Raw genomic sequence first — 21,553 nt, 5'->3', positions numbered from 1 at the left:
ACAACGAGTTTTTCTGTTGTCTCGCAAAAAATGGCACCAATTGGATGGGTAATTTTTTTAAAAGAAGACAATGAATATTCCTTTGAGCATGGTGAAGTGACGTTATTAATTACACTTTGGATGATGCAGAGATGGTTGTCCTTCTGGAAGGTTCTCCCATCTCCACAGAGGAACTCTGGAGCTCTGTCAGAGTGACCATTGGGTTCTTGGTCACCTCCCTGACCAAGGCCCTTCTCCCCCGATTGCTCAGTTTGGCCAGGCGGCCAGCTCTAGGCAGTGTCTTGGTGGTTCCAAACTTCTTCCATTTAAGAAAGATGTGTGCCTTCCAAAATCATGTCCAATCAATTGAATTTACCACAGGTGGACTCCAATCAAGTTATAGAAATATCTCAAGGATGATCAATGGAAGATGCAGCTGAGCTTAATTACGAGTCTCATAGCAAAGGGTCTGAATACTTATGTAAATAAGTCACACTACTGATCTAAATTATTAGAACACCTACTCATTCAAGGGTTTTACTTTATTTTGACTATTTTCTACATTGTAGAATAATAGTGAAGATATCGAAACTCTGAAATAGTAGAGTAGTAGTAATCAAAAAAGTGTTAAACAAATCAAAATACATTATATATTTGAGATTCTTAAAATAGCCACCCTTTGCCTTGATGACAGCTTTGCACACTCTTGGCATTCTTTGAACCAGCTTCATGAGGTAATGTAACGTCTGCATCCAACTTTTTTGGTTACTACATGATTCCATATGTGTTATTTCATAGTTTTGATGTCTTCATTATTATTCAACAATGTAGAAAATAGTACAAATTAAGAAAAACCCTTGAATGAGTAGGTGTTCTAAAACGTTTGACCGGTAGTGAATTTCTGTTCTTTATTTGAATACATTTTAAAACATTGATGAAAAAATTGTGTGTATATTGGTGAGGACATTTTTTTATTTAATCAATTTTAGAATAAGGCTGTAACGTTACAAATTGTAGAAAAAGGGAATGAGTCTGAAGACTTTCTTTAGGCACTGTCAGTAAAGTAATTACAGCAAAGGCACTGCAAAACATACTGTATCAGAGCTAATGAGCTTAGTGCTGTTTTTAGCTTAAGGGAAGGAATTGATATCCTACCATGGAGCAGTGTTTGTATTTTTTGTATTTATTAAGGATTCCCATTAGTTCCTGCCAAGGCAGCAGCTTCTCTTCCTGGGGTCCAGCAACATTAAGGCAGTTATGTACAATTTAAAATATTACATGACATTACATTTCATAACACTTTATGGAATACATTTAGTGTTCCCTCAGGCCACTACTCTTGTCAAGATGTGTATGAAGATGAAGTCAGGTGCAGGAGAGCGAGTATGATTAAATAAAGCACACTTTATTATAGTTCCAAACCGGGAGCACAACAAAACAAACGCGCTCAAAAAACAGAATAATAAAGTAAAGCGCTAAAGGAACATCACTAGACATGAAAACAATTACACACAAAACATTGTAACGGCATTCAGAGGTGGAAGAAGGGTCGGACCAAAGCGCAGCGTGGTAAGTGTTCATGATGATGTTTAATTAAAACTCTGAACACTAAACAATAAATGACAAGGTGAATTTACCAAAACCGAAACAGTACCGTGTGGCCCAAACACTCACATGGAAACAAACACCCACAAACCAAAAGTGAAACCCAGGCTACCTAAGTATGATTCTCAATCAGGGACAACAATTGACAGCTGCCTCTGATTGAGAACCATACTAGGCCGAACTCAAAACCCAACATAGAAAAACAAACATAGACTGGCCACCCCAACTCACGCCCTGACCATACAAAAACACAGACAAAAACAAAGGAACTAAGGTCAGAACGTGACAAACATGATGGCAAACAGAGGGTTAAATACAAGTAGATTGATTCGGGAAATGATAACCAGGTGTGTATGAAAACAAGACAAAACAAATGGATAGATGAAAAATGGAGCGGCGATGGCTAGAAAGCCGGTGACGTCGATCACCGAACGCCGCCCGAACAAGCAGAGGAGCCGACATCGGGGGAGGTTGTGACAACTCTTCTATCACATATGTACAATACAACATCCATGTGTATGTGTAGTGTGTGACTTATCATGTGTATGTGCAGCAACGGACACACTGCCTATTTCACTAGCGCTAATACAGTATCATAACATATTTAAACAAGAAGCAGAGTTGAACACTATGTATTTAAACATGGAATTTCCAAAGGTATGAGCAAGAGGAAAATCACAGGAGGCCTAATAGTTAGAAAAGATCAATACATGTAACACACACTTGCATGGCATTTAGTCAATGCCTAGCAATATGAGGTGGATCACATTAAATGTCATAGGCACACAGTGGTGAGTTAATTGTCTGTATATTCCTCATGTTGCTTATGATAGCTAATTAGGGTATTGTACTTGTTGGTGGTCCTACACTGAATGCATTTATAAAAACTGAGGTTCCAAGACTGTATAAGCAATATAATGGCACTATAATGACTTTAATACAGGTTGTATTTAAGACACAGACAATTGAATAATTCCTCATAATTGTGAGAATGTGAGGGAATTTAAGAATGGTCAGTAATACCAATATTGTAACATTGAGGCAGTAAAGCCTTCTTGAATCATTGAAACACTCCCATCTGTTGTCACAATGGGTGGCACTTAAAGGTAATGCATCATAATAAACGTAATGCTTTCATTTAGATCTAGCAAAGTGGAAGCCAGAAAACAGATGGTAGATCTGTATTCACATTTTCAACACAACCTTAGTGTTGCGATTGGGACTTGAGATTGTGCCTGTTTTTGTTGGTATCTAGCCTACTTGCATAGAGATTCACCTCCTGCCTTGTGTGAGATAACACATAGAAAAGACACATCGGCAGTTGTGAGAGAGATAATGTAGGAGGCTCCACAAATGGCATAGATTCCCAAGTGATGCTCCTGATGTTTCTACTCTCATTGAAATGTGTTCTACAGAATGATGGTCTGGAAAAGATCATATATTTTCATATGTCATATTTTCAGAGACAGAGAGAGGCAGAAAGAAAGAGAAGGCCGGCGAAGGAAAATATGAGAAAAGCTCTGAGAGTGAAGCGTAGAGAGACTAGAGTGAGGAGCCCAGGAGTATTGTCATGCAGGAGATTCAGTTTCCCTCCTGGTGGTGGTGGAGGATGAGTCGCATGTCCAATGGAGCGTCACAATGCATTTTGAAGCTCTCACTGTTTGGAGATGACTGGCTCACTCCAGTGTCTTCTGCAAACACAGTGAACATTGTTTTAACGCCTGGTGTCCTGGTGGGATCCAGTTATTAACCCACACCTTCTGAAACACAAAATCCTCCTGTCACACTATGTTCCAGCCACAATCATTCCCTCCCACCAAAACAATCACCTCTCTCCACATATCACTCTGCTACTGTTGTTGACATACAGTCTAATGAATAGCTGTATCAATCTGTTCAATCTACATCATTGACATCATAAGTGGCACCATGTTAACAAAATGAAGAGAACAAAACAACAGTATCAGACTAGACCCTGAGGTACTGAGGTGGCAGGGTAGCCTAGTGGTTAGAGCATTGGACTAGTAACAGAAAGGTTGCAAATCCCCGAGCTGACAAGGTACAAATCTATCGTTCTACCCCTGCACAGGCAGTTAACCCACTGTTCCTAGGCCGTCATTGAAAATAAGAATTTGTTCTTAACTGACTTGCCTAGTTAAATAAAGTTTTTTTTTTTTTTTTTAAGACCACAACCTCATCAAATTCATAATATTCAAACATTAGTCTACATGAGCATATCCACCTGGATCCTCAGAGCAGAAATGTATGGTGTAAGTGTGTGGGGGATACATCCACATAGTTGTACAGGCAACCTGTCATGAAAATGTCCTTTCTTTTGATGAGCCGTCATTTACAATGCATCAGAGACAAGACGATGATGGCAATTTCATTCAGCTCGCACCATCCATGCAAGGAAAATCCCCATTCTAATTAACATCCCCACTGACCCGAGGATAAACATTTATTTTCCCATCTTCTGCAGACGGCAAAGTTTTTTCACATTGTCCTTTGATAGCTTCTGATTTACATTTTCTCCTTTTGCAACATTCCACACTCCGTAATTTATGCATACAATTCATGCATAATTAATTTTGAATTTACCACTAAGTTTTAAAATACCAAAACTAATTCTCTAATAATAGAGGTGTGTAGGACTCCCTCATTAGAAAATGTTTCCATTTTATTTTTGGGGAAAATACAATAACATTTTGGCATAGTGCACACTGACAATTATTCATTTCCAGTGACAAGACTCTGTGAACTATACATTTGATTATTTAACATTTAGGAAGGCACCAGTTCAGTGTCAGATAACAAACTGTCTCAACACTCAGCAGCACTACAATTTAAAAAGGCCAATTCCGTCCACTTCCATTCCAAAGTGAGCACATGATTATGTATGTATGTTATTATGTAATGTAAATGTAAATGTAAATGTTATTATTATGTATGTAAAATAGAGGACAAAGTGTCCCGTTAAAGGAAACTGACAAGAAAGAAAATGTGTAGACACATTTTACCAGGATGCTGCTGCAAACACCTGTGTGAAAAATGCCTTGCTTTTTTTAATCTAACAATTTGTGTCACAAAAGCTCAAGGGAATCTCCCGGACCTCTGGACTTCCACGGGTGTTTATCACAGAGCTAGTGGCTGTCCTGTTCTCCGTTTTGATTACTAAGCAATTGCGGTCACAAGCTCCACTGATCTAAACCCATACGTTAAATAATCATAGTGGGAAGTGAGCATACCCCTGTGAGCATACCCTGTGAGCAGACCCCTGTGAACACATGCACATTCTGTCCCAGGAAGGCTGTTAGGGTATGGAAATCCTTAAGGGGCTGTTTTCACAGTTTTCCTTTTTCTGAGAATAATCACAGCGTTTTAGAGAGTAATGTTACACTCAAGCATACCATGAAGAGAGTGACATGAGTGTTCAAAAAAGACACTTGTCATCAGTATGGCCATCTCTGTCCTCTCCGGTCAAATAATATATGCACTATACTGCAATACCACTGCTTCTGCATGTACAGCAGTCCTATGAGTATGAACTGTATGAACTGTAGGTCATTGAAGTCAGTCTATCGTATACTATGTCCCCTTATATAGGGGCACATACCTTACCAATATTGAATGTGACCTTGAACAAAGAAATGTTCAATTAATAACCAAACGATTAACATATAGTAATAGCAGCATCAATACAATAACAAACCATGTTGAGTCTCTTTCGCCTGTTTAGACTGTGGGGATGATAAATGAAGGTGAAAGTCAAACTGGCTAGTATGCTGAGCAGGGATGGAATTATCCCCACCAACACTACGAGTCAAATTAAAGCAGTCATGTGTCATAACTTGGCAATTAATAACCCCTCTTCCTGTGAGGCTTTAATGGAGCAGAAGATTTATCAAGCATTAAGAGCTTAACACTTCCTTGTGGGGCACAGCTATTTGTCAATCACCAAATAACTATTTTGCACTTGCCAACTTTTCTCACTTTCTTTACTTGAATGTTACATTAAATTAATTTGAATCTTGTGTGATCAAACGTTTCCTTCTGGCCTGTGACCGCTGCTGTCCTGCCCTCTCAGTTTGTCTTGTTTGAAATGTTGAGGCAGGGAAGAGGATATATATAAGGGGAAATTGTGTTTAAATAGGAGATTGGACATCATTGTAAACGTATTGCAAAACCATTTTGCCTTGAGTTGGAATTACTTTGAAATTAGTGCCAATTCTGGAGGATTTACCTACTGTAAAGCTGAAGTGAGTTACTGTATAAAATGAAGTGTTGGTGTGGGAGAGGTTACAATTCCATTCGTCTAAACAGAAACTGAACATACTGAGAGAATAATAATGTATTCAGAGTAGTGCTGAATAGAAAAGATAAAGCCTGGGGGAAAAACAGATTTACCTCAGCAGATTATACATTTCCATGAAGCTTTATCTTCCTAATGAGTCGAAATGAACTTGGCATTAGTTTGTAGATAGGTGAGGTAATGTACATTTAAAGATAGTGAAGAGAAACACAAGCCGATAGGGGTAAAACATCATTTTTCCTCTTTACCATTACAATGCCATCTATTTACAATTAATATGTGTCACACCCTGATCTGTTTCACCTGTCTTGTGCTTGTCTCCACCCCCCAACAGGTGTCTCCTATTTTTCCCCATTATCCCCTGTGTATTTGTACCTGTCTGTTGCCAGTTTGACTTGTCATGTTGTCCCAGCTTGTTTTCATCGGTCTAGTTTTGTTTTCCTAGTCTTCCCAGTTCTGACCATCCTACCTGCACTGAGCCTGCCTGCCATTCTGTCCCTTCTTGACTCTGCCTTGGATTACGACCCTCTGCTTGACCTCGACCTGCCCTTTTGACTGACTCTTTGTGATGAATATTCTGAGAACCGAACCATCCGTCTCCAGTGTCTGCATCTGGGTCATACCCACGTCACGATATGGGCATCTCTGGTGTCAGCAAACACGTGGAGCAGGGAAATAAATGCAAATATCCCAACAACGCAGCGCCATGCTTTTCCCTGCACCAGCGTGATGCATTGTGCGCAAGACTAAAACTGCCTTCCTGGACCACAAGACCCATTTTAATTTCCCACATAAAAGCAGTGGGTGCTTGGCGGCAGTTTGTCAAGATTACATGGTGCAAGGATTTAGTTTAAAATTTGATTCATTGTTTTCTGCTGGGTAGACGAGCAATGTTCAATGAAGAAGGGACAACCTATAAGCAAGCGAGACAGGAAGTCAAGATAGTGTTGGAAGAAAAGTGTCAGAAAATACAATGTTCAAGGCTGTTTCTTTGAATGAAATCTTCAATAAGTGTATGGTAGTCTATAATTATTTAAATAAATATTTGAATACCCTGTTAAACCATGTATTACAAACACTGTTTTACTACAGCCTTTGCTGTTGAGCCTATGTTGTACGCATTGCATCAAACAATTGTTGCTTTCAAGTACAAACTTCAAAATAAAAGACATGTCAATCACTTAGGAGTCACTGTTGGTTTGGATGCTTTAACGTGACGTCCACTTAATTACTTTGACCTTTGACGTTGTGAACTAAAGTAACCTGGTTTGGTTTAGCCAGTTACATTGTTGGGCCAATCACGTGATCTCTGGTGCACGGAACTTTCTGGCGCAAGGAACATTTTTAGATTTGTGATTCTGCTCGAGACGTGAGAATGGAGACAACACTATTTATTTAGCTGGAACTTTTACATCCGTGACAATACGAATTGCATTTAGAAAAATGACTGTTGCTTAATCTTATTCACCTGTTACAACTCTACCTTTACCTTCATTCTCCTTCTGTGTGGAGGATTATCTGTGGTTCCTCCATATGTAAGACAACAGTTGATAGAGGTGTTGTTAGAATGATATATTATTGGATGTAATGTATTTGTATTGTTAGTGAATATTTGTATGGTGCGAATGAGCATGGATGTTGCATTATTGTTATATTGATGTTGATTAATGTGCGCTGTCCCTTTTATAAATCCATTAGCCATCGTCGATTCAACATCAATATGGTTTCGTCGGATCGGGAGCTGTGGAGGAAGGCTTTGTTCCGAGAGAGCTGAGGACTTCTTTCGTGACGCTGGACATCTCTTCTGCAGCAAGGCATTTTGCGGCATGAATTATAGATAGGCATTGGCCTTAGAATTATTGTTTCAGGGAGCTTTGCTTCGATACCGCGAGTGACGTTGGGTTTCCATTCATTTTCTTGAATGATTCCTCACATCTTTATTGAGCTCCAACACGGGTACCAACATTGTCAGTGGTGGTTTTAATCAGCAGTTGAAACAATAGCAATGTTTTCCCCACCCATTTCAGTACAAAGCTGAGGGATAGGGCTAGAAAAATGTCATCAATCTAAAATTCATAGACAGAGCTATGATGCAAAGACTGACCATCCATGATATAAAAATTATAGTTTTAACCATATTTTGAGGCTACCGTATATATTGTTTGTTTACATTTGCTTTGTTTAGAAACATTGGAGTGAAACAGGCTTATATTTTGGGTTCTGATGGGGTACGACAGTTGAACTAAGCTCATGATAAATTGATCAGTTATATTATTCAAGAATCAATGGGTACAATTAATTCAGAAGTACAAAAATGGATGACGCAACTGCAGATGGCCCCTTTAAGAGTGCACTCAATACCCTGGGGTTGTTTTTCTTTTCCATATACTGTAATTGGTTGTATTGATCAAGTTTTTGGGAGAGACTGTAAACCATAATTGGTCTGCGAGGACAAGTTCTTGCCTGGTTTAGATCTTATCTGTCAGAAAGATATGTTATTTTCTGTGGATGGTTTGTCCTCTGGCAAATCAATGGTAAGTTTAAGTGTTCCTCAAGGTTCTGTTCTAGAACCACTATTCTTTTCACTATATACGCTACCTCCTGGTGATGTAATTCGCAAACACAATGTCAACTTTCACTGCTTTGCAGATGACACAGCTGTACATTTTGATGAAACATGGGGAAGCCCCCAAATTGCCTATCCTGGAAATCTGTGTTTCAGACAAATTCATGCTTTGTCACTTCAAGATTAGACTACTGCAACGTTCTACTCTCTGGCTACCCGGATAAGATGTGATCATGTTACTCCAGTGCTAGCCTCTCTATACTGGCTTCCTGGCTAGGGATGATTTCAAGGTTTTACTGCTAACCTACAAAGCATTACATGGACTTGATCCTACCTATCTCTCCAATATGGTCCTGCCGTACATACGTACTCTACGGTCATAAGACGCAGGCCTCCTTATTGTTCCTAGAATCTCTAAGCAAACTGGAGGCAGGGATTTCTCCTGTAGAGCTCCATTTTTATGGAATGGTCTGCCTATCCATGTGAGAGACGCAGACTCGGGCTCAAACTTTAAGTATTTACTGAAGACTCATCTCTTCAGTAGGTCCTATGATTGAGTGTAGAGAGTCTGTCCAGGCGTGATGAACCACCCTGGCTGTCTCTGCCTGGCCGGCTCCCCTCTCTCCACTGGGATTCTATGTCCCTATTACAGGGGCTGAGTCACTGGCTTGCTCGTGCTCTCCCATCCTTCTTGTATTCGGGCTCGTGCGGTGGGGAGATCTTTGTGGGCTATACTCGGCTTTGTCTCAGGGTAGTAAGTTAGTGGTCTGTTTTTATCCATTTAGTGGTGTGGGGGCTGTGCTTTGGCAAAGTGGGTGGTGCTATATTCTGCCTGGTTGGCCCTGTCTGGGGGTAACCTTGTTGCACCCTCTATAACCACTGTGATTATTATTTGACCCTGCTGGTCATCTTTGAACATTTGAACATCTTGAAGAACAATCAGGTCTTAATGGCCATGTACTCTTCTAATTTCTACCAGGCACAGCCAGAAGAAGACTGGCCGCACCTCAGAGACTGGTTCCTCTCTAGGTTTCTTCCTAGGTTCCGGCCTTTCAAGGGAGTTTTTCCTAGACATTGTGCTTCTACATCTGCATTGCTTGCTCTCTGAGGTTTTAGGCTTGGTTTCTGTATAAGCACTTTGTGACAGGAAAGGAAATGGGGATACCTAGTAAGTTACACAACAATGCATTCAACCAAAATGTGTATTCCGCATTTAACCCAACCCCTCTGAATAGGAGCGGTGCTTGGGCTACCTTAATTGATGTCCATGTCATCAGTGCCCACCGGAGCAGTTGTTTGTAGTTAGCTGCCTTGCTCAAGGGCAGAATGGCAGATTTTTCGATCTTGCCAGCTCGGAGATTCAAACCGGAGGCCTTTCGGTTACTGTCCCAATGCTCTTAACCGATAGGCTACCTGCCGCCCCAACTGCTGATGTAAAAAGGGATTTATAATCAAATGTTATTGATTCATTGATTGATACTAGATAATACATCCAAGTTAAATTGCATTCAGTGTGTAGTTGTATTTTCAGTTCATTCTTGTTGCATGAGAGAACATTCCTGAAACAGTAATCTAAGCCTTTCATATATTTATAAGTAATATCCCTTACCTCTTGCATTTTCCCCTAGCGAGTCATTATCATACAAGTTAATTTACTGAGCTGTTCTTTTCACCAGTATTCCCATGATGATTTATCTGAGTTGTGGTGAGCGGGTCACAAAAACACTGATATAACATGTTAAACAACTGATGTCAGGAGTCATTACAACCGATGTGCGGTTCATATGGCAGTGAGGGTCACGCTAGTCGTCATAACAGAAGATGACATAACCACAACATAAGTGGCCCTTTTTATTGGTCATAATGGCCTATTGAACTCCTAATTAGCTAGCACATTTTTGAATGAAGACTCTGAAAGTAAAATGTGAAAGTAATAGTTGATAATTCCCATTTAAACTTTATTCAACTTGCACTTGCCATGGTCAACTTAATGTTTGTCAGTTGCCAATAAGCCATCGAAAAATAGGTATTTAGTTTAGGGGTATCATCAATGATTTTTTTTCCATTACTAAATTGTGTCATGAAATTAACATTTGAGGAAGAGTGAGCAGAAAAGGATCATAATTTAAAAAAAGCTTCAAATGTCGGTTCAGCTAGCTGAAAGTTCTCTCCCCACACTCATGTCATTATATATCTGAGTTTTATAATCCCTAACACCACTTCCAATGAATTGCTTATGCTAATAGCAAGGATAAAAATAACTTGGCAATTGAGCAATTGCCCCCTGAACAAAGTCATGGATACAAACAAAAATCACACCTGTTTTGCCCTTCTCCCTATTTTATTGTATTTTATTTTAAATTATACCCCCTTTTCTCCCCAATTTTATGGTATCCAATTGTTAGTAGTTACTATCTTGTCTCTCATCTCTGGTGGCACAGCTAGCACTGCGCTGCAGTGCCCTAGACCACTGTGCCACCCGGGAGGCCCCCCTTCTCCCTATTTTAAACCTCTTGGACGACATGTTTGAGAAAACAAGAGACATTTTACAGTATGCTAACTTTTGTTACGTTCGTCGTTAAGGGTAGACCAAGGCGCAGAGTGATTTGAGCTCATCATATTTTATTAAAATGTGAACCAGCAAACAAACAATAAACAATATAACGAACGAAAAGCTTCGTCGTGCAAAAATACATGCAACCAAACAAAGACAAGATCCCACAGCTGAAGGTAGGAAAAAGGGCTGCCTAAGTATGATCCCCAATCAGAGACAACGATAGACAGCTGCCTCTGATTGGGAACTATACTAGGCCAACAAAAAAAAAGAAAACATAGATATACAAAAACTAGAGTACCCACCCTAGTCACACCCTGACCTAACCAAAATATAGAGAATAAACAGGGATCTCTAAGGTCAGGGCGTGACAACTTTCCTCTATTTGCCTATACAATACACTCTTAGAAAAAGGGTTCCAAAGTGTTCTTTGGCTGTCCCCATAGTAGAACCCTCTGTGGAAAGGGTTCTACATTGAACCCAAAGTGTTCTACCTGGTACCATTAAGATTCTACATGGAACCAAAAGGGTTCTTCAAAGGAATCTCATATGGGGACAGCCAGAAAACCCTTTTAGGTCCTTCTGTAGCACAGTTGGTAGAGCATGGCGCTTGTAACGCCAGGGTAGTGGGTTCGATTCCCGGGACCACCCATACGTAGAATGTATGCACACATGACTGTAAGTCGCTTTGGATAAAAGCGTCTGCTAAATGGCATATATTATTATTATTATATATAATAGATAGGCTACAATCTTAGAAAAAAAGGTGCTTTCTCACCATTCAAAAGTTTTTGCCCTCCCTACACCCACTCTCTCTCTCTCCTCCACTAATCTCTCTGTCTTTCCTATAGAATCTTCCTTGGACTAGCCTTCCTCTTCCCATCTGATAGACAGATATGACTGGGAAGAGCAGAGCTAAGTGCCATGTCCGCCTCCTCTTCCATCAGCCATCTCCCCTGAGACAAAGGAAAAGTGGACATGTCGCTCCTCAACAGCACTGCTATGACATCGATCCTCTTCCTACCTCGTCTCTTGCAACTGATTATCATTACATTGAGCCACTTTACTTGACTGTTCTTTTTTAATTTCCCTAAAGCTCATTCTCTATCTCTGGCACAAGCACCGCCAACTCCAGAGAATTTGGTAATCAAGAAGCTTATTGATCCAATGCATTATTTCTTCCTTGTTGTAATGGATGTAATACTGAATGCAATATTGGTTACTGGATTATAAAATCAAAGAACTATATACAGTATATAAAAATGATATACAACCCTTGTCTTTTATTATCTATGAATATCTAAAGCTACTTATTTTTTCTCACACATATAAACATAGGTCAAGTAATGTCTGTTCTATGAATTTGTTTTTCACTAAGTGAATGTGAATCTGGTGAAATCTGTTATGGTAGGTGGCATTGTTTTCTATCACTCATACCTGTGCCTGCAGGGATTGGAGGGAGATAAAGATCCTGCTGTTATTCCTCGCGCACAAAGACATGGGGGCCGTTCAACTAAACAAACACAGCAAAGCTCAACTCATTAGAGACTATATCAAAAGGCTAATGGACCATTTACTTTGTTTATATTCACAGAGATTTTATTTTAGCTTGATTTTGTTTGCTGCAGGTTTATAGCTGTAAATGTGTGTGTGTTTGTGTGTCAATGTGAATGAGCGCGTGTGTGTGTGACGCGTGTCTTTGCACATACATTTATGCATGTGTGTGTGTGTGTGTGTGTGTGTGTGTGTGTGTGTGTGTGTGTGTGTGTGACGCGTGTCTTTGCACATACATTTATGCATGCGTGTGCGTGTGTGTGTGCGTGTGCGTGTGTGTGTGTGTGTGTGTGTGTGTGTGTGTGTGTGTGTGTGTGTGTGTGTGTGTGTGTGTGTGTGTGTGTGTGTGTGTGTGTGTGTGTGTGTGTGTGTGTGTGTGTCTGTGTGTGTGGCACAGTTTGTTCTAAATTGGACTATTCCACCATCCCTAGTCACTGTAGAGCTGTGAATGTAAACTTCAGCATGCGTGTCTCTTGTGAACAAAATGTCAGGAGTCAAGCCGTTCTTCTCAATCTCCTTCTCCCTACTGTACAGTTTATTGTGTGTCCACACTGAGAGATGGGTCTCTCCATGTTGAGGGCTCCTTTGAGGAGGCTAATCCGTTTAGGTTGGCAAAGCCTTTTGTTGCAAAGCCCCGATGAGTGCCCACTTCACTCCACCTGTCAGATTAGCTGATTTAAGGCTGTAATTGAAGTTGGTGAGCCAAACTATGCCGAATATGTACTTTGTGGCCAGAGACTGCCAGCTCTGAGGCCCCCAGTTGACATGAAAGGTGATTCCTCCTGCGTCTAACTCACTGTTGTCCTGAATACAAATGTAAGTTAAGCTTTTTCAGTTTAGAGTAGAGACATTAGAAAATTGTGCCTTAACATGCAGTACATCACATACAGATTGTTTAATCAGCTCTCCTCAGATGTAAAAGGACTGATGCTGAGTGAAAGGAACCTCTTAGATCCGCCACACAATCAACACTTTACTGAACAACAGTAGTCTCTAGGTCTAATGTCTATAGAATGATGAGCGGCTTTTCTAATCTACAAATGTCTTTTTTGATCTGCAATGAGTAATGACTTCATTAATGTAATAGGATTCTACTGTGTTTGTGTGTGTGTTTGTGTGTGTGTGTGTGTGTGTGTGTGTGTTTGCACGTTGATGTACGTGTGTGTGTATGTGTTTGTGTGCTGCAGTAAGTGCTTGGTCGCATCAAATCCCTGTCAAAGGCACAGAACTTTACCTATGACTTCAAGAGAAGAGGGATTTCCTTGACTAGCGGTCGGTGTCTTTCATCACACAACTTTCCTAATCTCCTTATGTTCATTTCTAAACCTGCTGGAATGAGAGTACATAAAGCATCAGCGCTGGTGCTTCTAGGTTTGTTTTATAGTGACATGAAAGTGTAAATAAATAATATTAACGATCGAGAGTCACCTCTTTAAGCCTGAAAGCGCTTCAGATTGTGACACAACCATAGGCCTCTTTGTTCTCACTTGTCAACCCCAAACGTAATCCAGCCCCTCCACCTAAGAGCTTAGTTTTAGGTGTGATTCTGGCTGAGAATGATTTAGTCTAGGTTTGACTTAGCATTCATCCTCATTTTACACTGCTCTCCTCTCTCTTTTTAACCCTTTCTCTTTTTCTGTAGACCCTGTTTTCATGTTTCTTTACACGTTGTTGTTTAACTGGTTTAGGATGTAGTCTGGTTTGACATATCTTTGGCCTTGGGGTACGAACTGTTTGACTTGAGGCATCAAAGGTTTTGTTATGGATTCCTACAATGCAATGTCCTCTGCCACTCATGTACAGCAATTGCTTGGGTTAAAGCTCATGGGTTTGTCATCCATGGCAGATGAGAGCACCCAGAAGGTGAGAAGCTCAGCTTAAGTTATTTCAATTGTGAATCAACTACATGTAAGGTTATCAATCCTGCACACTCAAAAGCAATAGCTGCCACCACCCCCCAATGAACATTAATCATTGTCACAGTTGTATATATTATTATTATTTGTATTTTTGTTTCATCCACTTCTCCTTGACCTGCATTGTTGGAGCTCGGAGCATAAGAATGTCACTGTACCCTGCTATTACATCTGCAACCCTGTGCATGTGACTAATAAACTCTAATGCGGTCAGACCATCACATAATGGGCATAGATATTACTATTACAGAATTTTCACGTGGGCGAGGATATTGGAAATTTAATCAAAGCCTATTGGATGATAATTTGTTTTTAACTAGGACAGAAGAATTTATAACTGACTTTTTCCGACATGACATATACTACTGTTCAAAAGTTTGGGGTCACTTAGAAATGTTCTTGTTTTTGAAAGAAAAGCTCATTTAAAATAATTACAAATATATCAGAAATACAGTGTAGACATTGTAAATGTTGTAAATGACTATTGTAGCTGGAAACGGCAGATGTTTTTAAACATATCTACATAGGTGTACAGAGGCCCATTATCAGCAACCATCACTTCTGTGTTCCAATGCCACGTTGTGTTAGCTACTCCAAGTTTATAATTTTAAAAGGTTAATTAATTGATCATTAGAAAAACCTTTTGCAATTATGTTAGCACAGCTGAAAACTCTTGTTCTGATTTAAAGAAGCAATAAAACTGGACTTCTTTAGACTAATTGATGTGATTCCATGTGAGGAATAGCCAAGAAACTGAAGATCTCGTTTAACGTTGTGTACTACTTCCTTCACAGAACAGCGCAAACTGGCCCTAACCAGAATAGAAATAGGAGTGGGGGGCCCTGGTGCACAACTGAGCAAGAGGACAAGTACATTAGAGTGTCTAGTTTGAGAAACAGACGCCTCCCAAGACTTCAACCGGCAGCTTCATTAAATAGTACCCACAAAACAACACCAGTCTCAACGTCAACAGTGAGAGGCGACTCTGGGGGATTGGAAATGATGCAGACAATTACATTGATGGAAGCTACAATCTATCCGAAATGTTAAAGATGATCTATCCCCCCAAAAATACTAATATAAAAAATCTAATCTAATCTAATCAAGGGCACCAAATGTGCAGCACCTGTCTGGGCCACCTCCAATACAAAACCATTTCATATTGTCTTCAAATACCATTCCAGAAAGTAACAACCATTTTCTTTGTTCATCCTCAGAGAGATGGTAGAGGAAGATGATCTTGCCAAGTGCTTTATTGTCTTCCCCAGAGTGCTAGGAGCGAACACGTTTTGGGGACACAGTATTGATTTATAAACTCAATGTTCCTGCAATCCAGAATGGAGCGTCGCGACTGGGAGATAAGGGATCGCTCCAATGTGGCGAGGCCTTTTGCCGGCTTCACATCAAATGGAAAAGCTCAGAGTTTAAGAAAGATTTGTACATTTGTGTATTATTATTGTGGTGTTTCACCACTGCATGGTGCATTTTGGGACAAATAAAGGTCATGGATTGTATTTGAATAATCTGCGACAACAGTCAACACAACATCCCAAACAAATGTTATAATGTAGCTTGTTATAATGTAGCGTGTTATAATGTAGCTTGCATTCGTGATTAGAATTGAATTCTATTTCTATGATTACACCAACCGTTTTACTTCTTTAACGGCTGCAAAGCCTCTTCTTTTTCTTCTTCCTGGCTGATGACCCTGTATGACCTTGACTCAGAAACGCCCAGCAGGTAACCAATCTATCTGTTCAAAGTATGTTCTTCTTCCTTCTTGTTGTTGTTGTTCTTCTGGAATAATGAACAAATTCTATAACACATGAAATACATTGAGTCTTAGTTGGAATAACTGCAATACATCATCAAGATTTCCCCAATGTAAGTTCAACGTAAAGGGGAAGTTCTGTTGGAGTAGTTTGATTCAAAGAAAAAGCACACCTCTGATAAAACGTGTGTTATGGAGCAATGCCACAGCCGTGTGGACATGAGTAGTATTGATGACACAACAGCTCCAATTCATGTCTTAGCCGTCTTGTAACTTACAGTTGACTAATGTTGTTGTTGATATTTTAATTTGAGTCATCATTAGGCTACAGTGTTCACTTCCTTGTTGACTGTTGTGGCAGGTTGCCACAGAGTTGGGGGCCTTGGCTCGTATTCAAAACCGACTAGTTTAAATTTAATTCATACCAGGATTCATTTATGTTATAATATTTCTGCAATAACTGAGTAGCCTACTCTGAAAAACTGACCTTTAATTCATTTGAACTTGGCATCCTGACATGGCATATGGGCATCATTGATCATTGAACAGCTGGTCGGCAGGGTACCAGATACTACACCTGTTGATATGCAACCACCAGTTCATTCTTCAGATAGGATCACAAATTTCACCTGTTTGAGAAACCAGACCCATTTGGAACAAACCCACCTCATTCATTTGGTCAACTGGAACATTTGTAAATTACTCAAAAATATTTGTCAGGCATATGTGTATAGGTGGCAGGGAAGTCAGGCGCAGGAGAGTCAAACGGAGTGTAAAATGGAGTCTTTTAATAATGTCCTAGTAACATGCTCCATAACACTAAACAGGAAAAGAACATAAACAAAATATGGGTACGAAGACCCGTCGCGCACCTATACAAGAAACAACACTACACTGACAATAAACAACCTCTGACAAAGACATGAGGGGAAACAGAGGGTTAAATACACAACAGGTAATGAATGGGATTGAAAACAGGTGTGTGGGAAGACAAGACAAAACCAATGGAAAATGAAAAATGGATCAATGATGGCTAGAAGACCGGTGACGTCGAACGCCGAGCACCGCCCGAACAAGGAGAGGCAACGACTTCGGCAGAAGTCGTGACAATATTGTTACACTGGACTTTGTGCAAACTGGAAACCTCATGTCCTGAGTCTGCATTTATTGTAGATGGAGACTTTAATAAAGGGAAAAAAAAATGAAGAAAAAAACAAAAAAATTATATCAACACATCTCCTTTGCTACTCGCAGTGTGAACATTCTTGACCATTGCTACTCTCCCTTCCGGGATGGCTACAAGGTCATCCCCCGCCCTCCCTTTGGGAAATCTGACCACGCTTCCATCCTGCACCTCCCCACCTATAGACAGAAACTTAAGCAGGAAGCACCTGTGATAAGGACTGTTCAACGTTGGCCTGACCAATCGGGATCTACTGAATGCTTCAAGATTGTTTTGATCACGTGGACTGGGATGTGTTCGGGGTTGCATCTAGGAATAATATTGGTTAATACACTGACTCAGTGACTGGGTTTGTCAGGAAGAGCCTAGGGGATGTTGTTCCTACTGTGATTATTAGAAGTTATTCTAACCAGAAACCGTGGATTGAAGGCAGCAATCACCCAAAAGTGAAATCAAGAACCACTGCATGTAACCACGGCAAGGTGACTGGGAACATGGACATGTACAAACAGACCAACTATGACCTCCGTAAGGGAATCAAAGAGGCAAAACGTCAGTAAAGAGACAAAGTGGATTCACAATTCAATGGCTCAGACATGAGACACATGTGGCAGGGACTCCAGACAATCATGGATTATAAAGGGAAAGAAAACCAACGCCTCGCTTCCTGAAAAGAAAAACACTTTTTGCGTGAGATTTGAGAGAGCATGCGCCCATTCCCAACGATGGGCCACAGTAGAGAGGATCAAAACCTTCAAGTTCCTCGGCATGCACATCATTAATTAAAGACCTTAAATGGTCCATTCACAACAACAGCGTGGTGAAGAAGGGGTAGATCAGCTTTAATATTGCAGATAGAACCCACAATCTATCTATGTAATTGTCTGCATCATTTCCAATCCCCCATATTTTTATTATTATTTTTATTATTATTGAAATTCAGCCACACCCGTTGCTGACAGCTGTATAACACCGAGCACACAGCCATGCAATCTCCATAGACAAACATGTAAATTAGAATGGCCTTACTGAAGAGCTCACTGACTTTCAACATGGCACCGTCATAGGATGCCAGCTTTCCAACAAGTCAGTTCGTCAAATTTCTACGATGCTAGAGCTGCCCCAGTCAACTGTAAGTGCTGTTATTGTGAAGTGGAAAAGTCTAGGCGCAACAATGGCTAAGCCACAAAGTGGGAGGCCACACAAGCTAACAGAATGGAGTGTTGCAGCGTGTAAAAATGGTCTGTCCCTGGTTTTAACACTCACTACCGAGTTCCAAGCTGCCTCTGGAAGCAACATCAGCACAAAAACAGTTCGTCAGGAGCTTCATGAAATGGGTTGCCTTGGCTGAGCAGCTGCAGTTGGACTTTGGAGGAGTGGAAACACTTCTCTGGAGTGTTGAATCATGTTTCACAGTTTGGGGAATGCACTTTCCTGTTTCAGCATGACAATACCCCGTGCACAAAGCTAGGTACATACAGAAATGGTTTGTAGAGATTGGTGTGGAAGAACCTGACTGGCCTGCACAGAGCCCTGACCTCAACCCCATGGAACACCATTGGGATTAATTTGAACACAGACGGCGAGCCAGGCCTGATCGCCCAACATTAGTGCCAACCTCACTAATGCTCTTGTGGCTGAATGAAAGCAAGTCCCCGCAGCAATGTTCCAACATCTAGTGGAAAGCCTTCCCAGAAGAGTGAAGGCTTTTCTAGCAGCAAAGAGGGAGACCAACTCAATATTAATGCCCATGATTTGTTCGACAAGCAGGTGTCCACATACTTGTGTCTCTGAAAACCATCCAGTTTAGATTTCTAATTGCCATATATTAATCATCTGTGCTGTGATGCTTCACAAAAGTTCTGAACCTTTCTATGCTCATAGTTTCTACAATATTGTAAATTAAAGATGAAAATTGTTATATTATTGCTAGATTGAATATGGCTTTTCAAGTCACCTAGCAGTGCTATTTGAAGAGTTAGCTCCAGATAAATGTTGCAGTTCTTTGGCCTTTCCTGAACCTGCAACCGGAAACAAGCTACATACATTGGCAGCAGCTAATGGGGATCCCTAATGTATGTAAATATTTTCTGAGAAGTAGCCATAATTTACAATTTTACACCTGGTGTTACTATTCATAACTTGAATCCATTGTATAAGAGATTCTCCAAAATGAAAATAGTCATAATATATATATATATATATATATATACTAAATTCGGCCTTTTCAAAATCAGCTTTGAATACCAGGCCTGGTTTATCACATTTTACTGGGTTGTATTGTTTCCCGTACTTGTCTTATGTCATCTCCAATGTATCGTCGATGTAAAAAAATGCGGATGATTAGGATGAATAATATCCGACAAGACCTTTTTAATTCTATGTCCTATGCATTTTGCTACAGTTTTTGCACCACAACACTGAAGTGTAAGTGGCCTCCAGTTTTTTAGGTGGACTGGATTTTTACATTTACCACATGGGTCCTTTTTCAATAATAGTGAAATCAGACCTTCTTGCTGAGTATCTGCAATAGTACAGTTTGTCAAATTTGAGACGCAATAGCCAGTATACACTACTTGTATTTATGAGGTATTGACATGTTGAAAGCACCAAGCTGTCTGTTTAAACAACTAGCACACAGCTCAGACACCCATGCATACCCCAAATCATGCCACCAAAGGTCTCTTCGCAGTCCGAAAGTCCATAACAGACTATGGGAGGTGCACAGTACTACATAGAGCCATGACTACATAGAACTCTATTCCACATTAGGTAATTGATGCAAGCAGTAGAATCAGATTTTAAAAAACAGATAAAAATACACCTTATGGAACAGCTGGGACAGTGAAGCAACACAAACATATGCACAGACACATGCATACACACACACATGATAACGTACGCACTATACACTCACGTACACACTATACATTCACGTACACGTGGCTTTTGTGTTGTAGATACAGTATGTGGTAATGGAGTAGTGGCCTGAGGGCACACAGTGTGTTGTGAAATCTGTTAGGAATCTATTGTAATGTTTGTATAACTACCTTCATTTTCCCAGACCCCAGGAAGAGTAGCTGCTGCCTTGATGGCAGCTAATGGGGATCCATAATGAATACAAATATAAAAATGCAAATACACTTTCTCAAAATAGTCACGATGAATCTATGATAACTCAAGATCTCTGTCATTCATTTTGACATGTTTTGCAGAGGAGATCTTAGTCGAGATCTTAGTATGTGAACCCCTTGTGCAATTAAATATATTGTTAGTTTTTACCATGAAATCTGAATTGAATCAGAACCAGTCTTTTTGATCTGACATAACAGGTTTATATTTACCGATACCATATGTTGGTGTAGAGGAAATCATGCAAGTAGTAGAAAAACTCAATTAAAAAGGAATCGGCAGAGAAAAAATGTGTGAACCCCAAGTTGCATTGGTTAAATCAAGTAGGTAAGTAGAATCAGGTGGGTAAATAATTAGGTACCAAATTAAGCAATCAACGGAGAGATTGTTAGGAAAGAGTTTAGGTGGGACTCTGGTCAGTTTGGTGTTACCCAAAGCACACCATGCCGAGAGGAAAGGTGATCTCAGAGGACATCGGGACTAGGGTAGTGAGAGCACATCAGTCTGGGGAAGGCTATAAAATCATTGAGCTCCATCAGTCCACTGCGAGGCAAATCCTTTACAAATGGAAAGCATTTAACATGACAGCAACTTGGCCTAGAAGTGGACGCCCTTCCAAAATATCCCCAACAGCCACAAGAACAATAATAAATCAGTAAAAAAGTTAAAACACTGCCTACCTCCGAAAGAACCTTATCCCAACAGTCAAGCTTGGTGGTGGGAATGTCAAGATCTGGGGCTGCTTTTCCTCCTCTGGACCTGTATGACTCAGCATCATTAAGGGAACCATGGATTCTGAGGTGTACCAGGAGATTCTGGAACAGAATGTCAGGTCATCAGTCAAGCAGCTAAAGCTGGGCAGGAAATTGGTCTTCAATCAAGACAACGACCCAAAGCACTGAAGCAAATCTACCAAAGAATGGCTCAGGAGAAAGAACATTTGTGTTTTGGATTGGCCAAGTCAAAGTCCTGACCTAAATC

At 40.3% G+C, this 21,553-nt stretch overlaps 1 long non-coding RNA gene across 1 annotated transcript; it reads right to left on the bottom strand.

Moving 5' to 3' along the window:
- Positions 1 to 1,378: 1,378 nt before the first annotated feature.
- LOC118359453 (uncharacterized) lies at positions 1,379 to 20,832 on the bottom strand. Its single transcript, XR_004820668.2, has 3 exons — positions 20,491 to 20,832; positions 16,136 to 16,283; positions 1,379 to 3,275 (listed from the first exon to the last, which is right to left on the bottom strand). It is a non-coding gene; the product is annotated as an uncharacterized LOC118359453 (long non-coding RNA).
- Positions 20,833 to 21,553: the final 721 nt, after the last annotated feature.

Source organism: Oncorhynchus keta, chromosome 27 (genome assembly GCF_023373465.1).
Source record: "Oncorhynchus keta strain PuntledgeMale-10-30-2019 chromosome 27, Oket_V2, whole genome shotgun sequence".
Taxonomy (NCBI): Eukaryota; Metazoa; Chordata; class Actinopteri; order Salmoniformes; family Salmonidae; genus Oncorhynchus; species Oncorhynchus keta.
The sequence above is the reverse complement of the archived record's forward strand: the minus strand, read 5'-3'. Positions and strand labels throughout refer to the sequence as shown.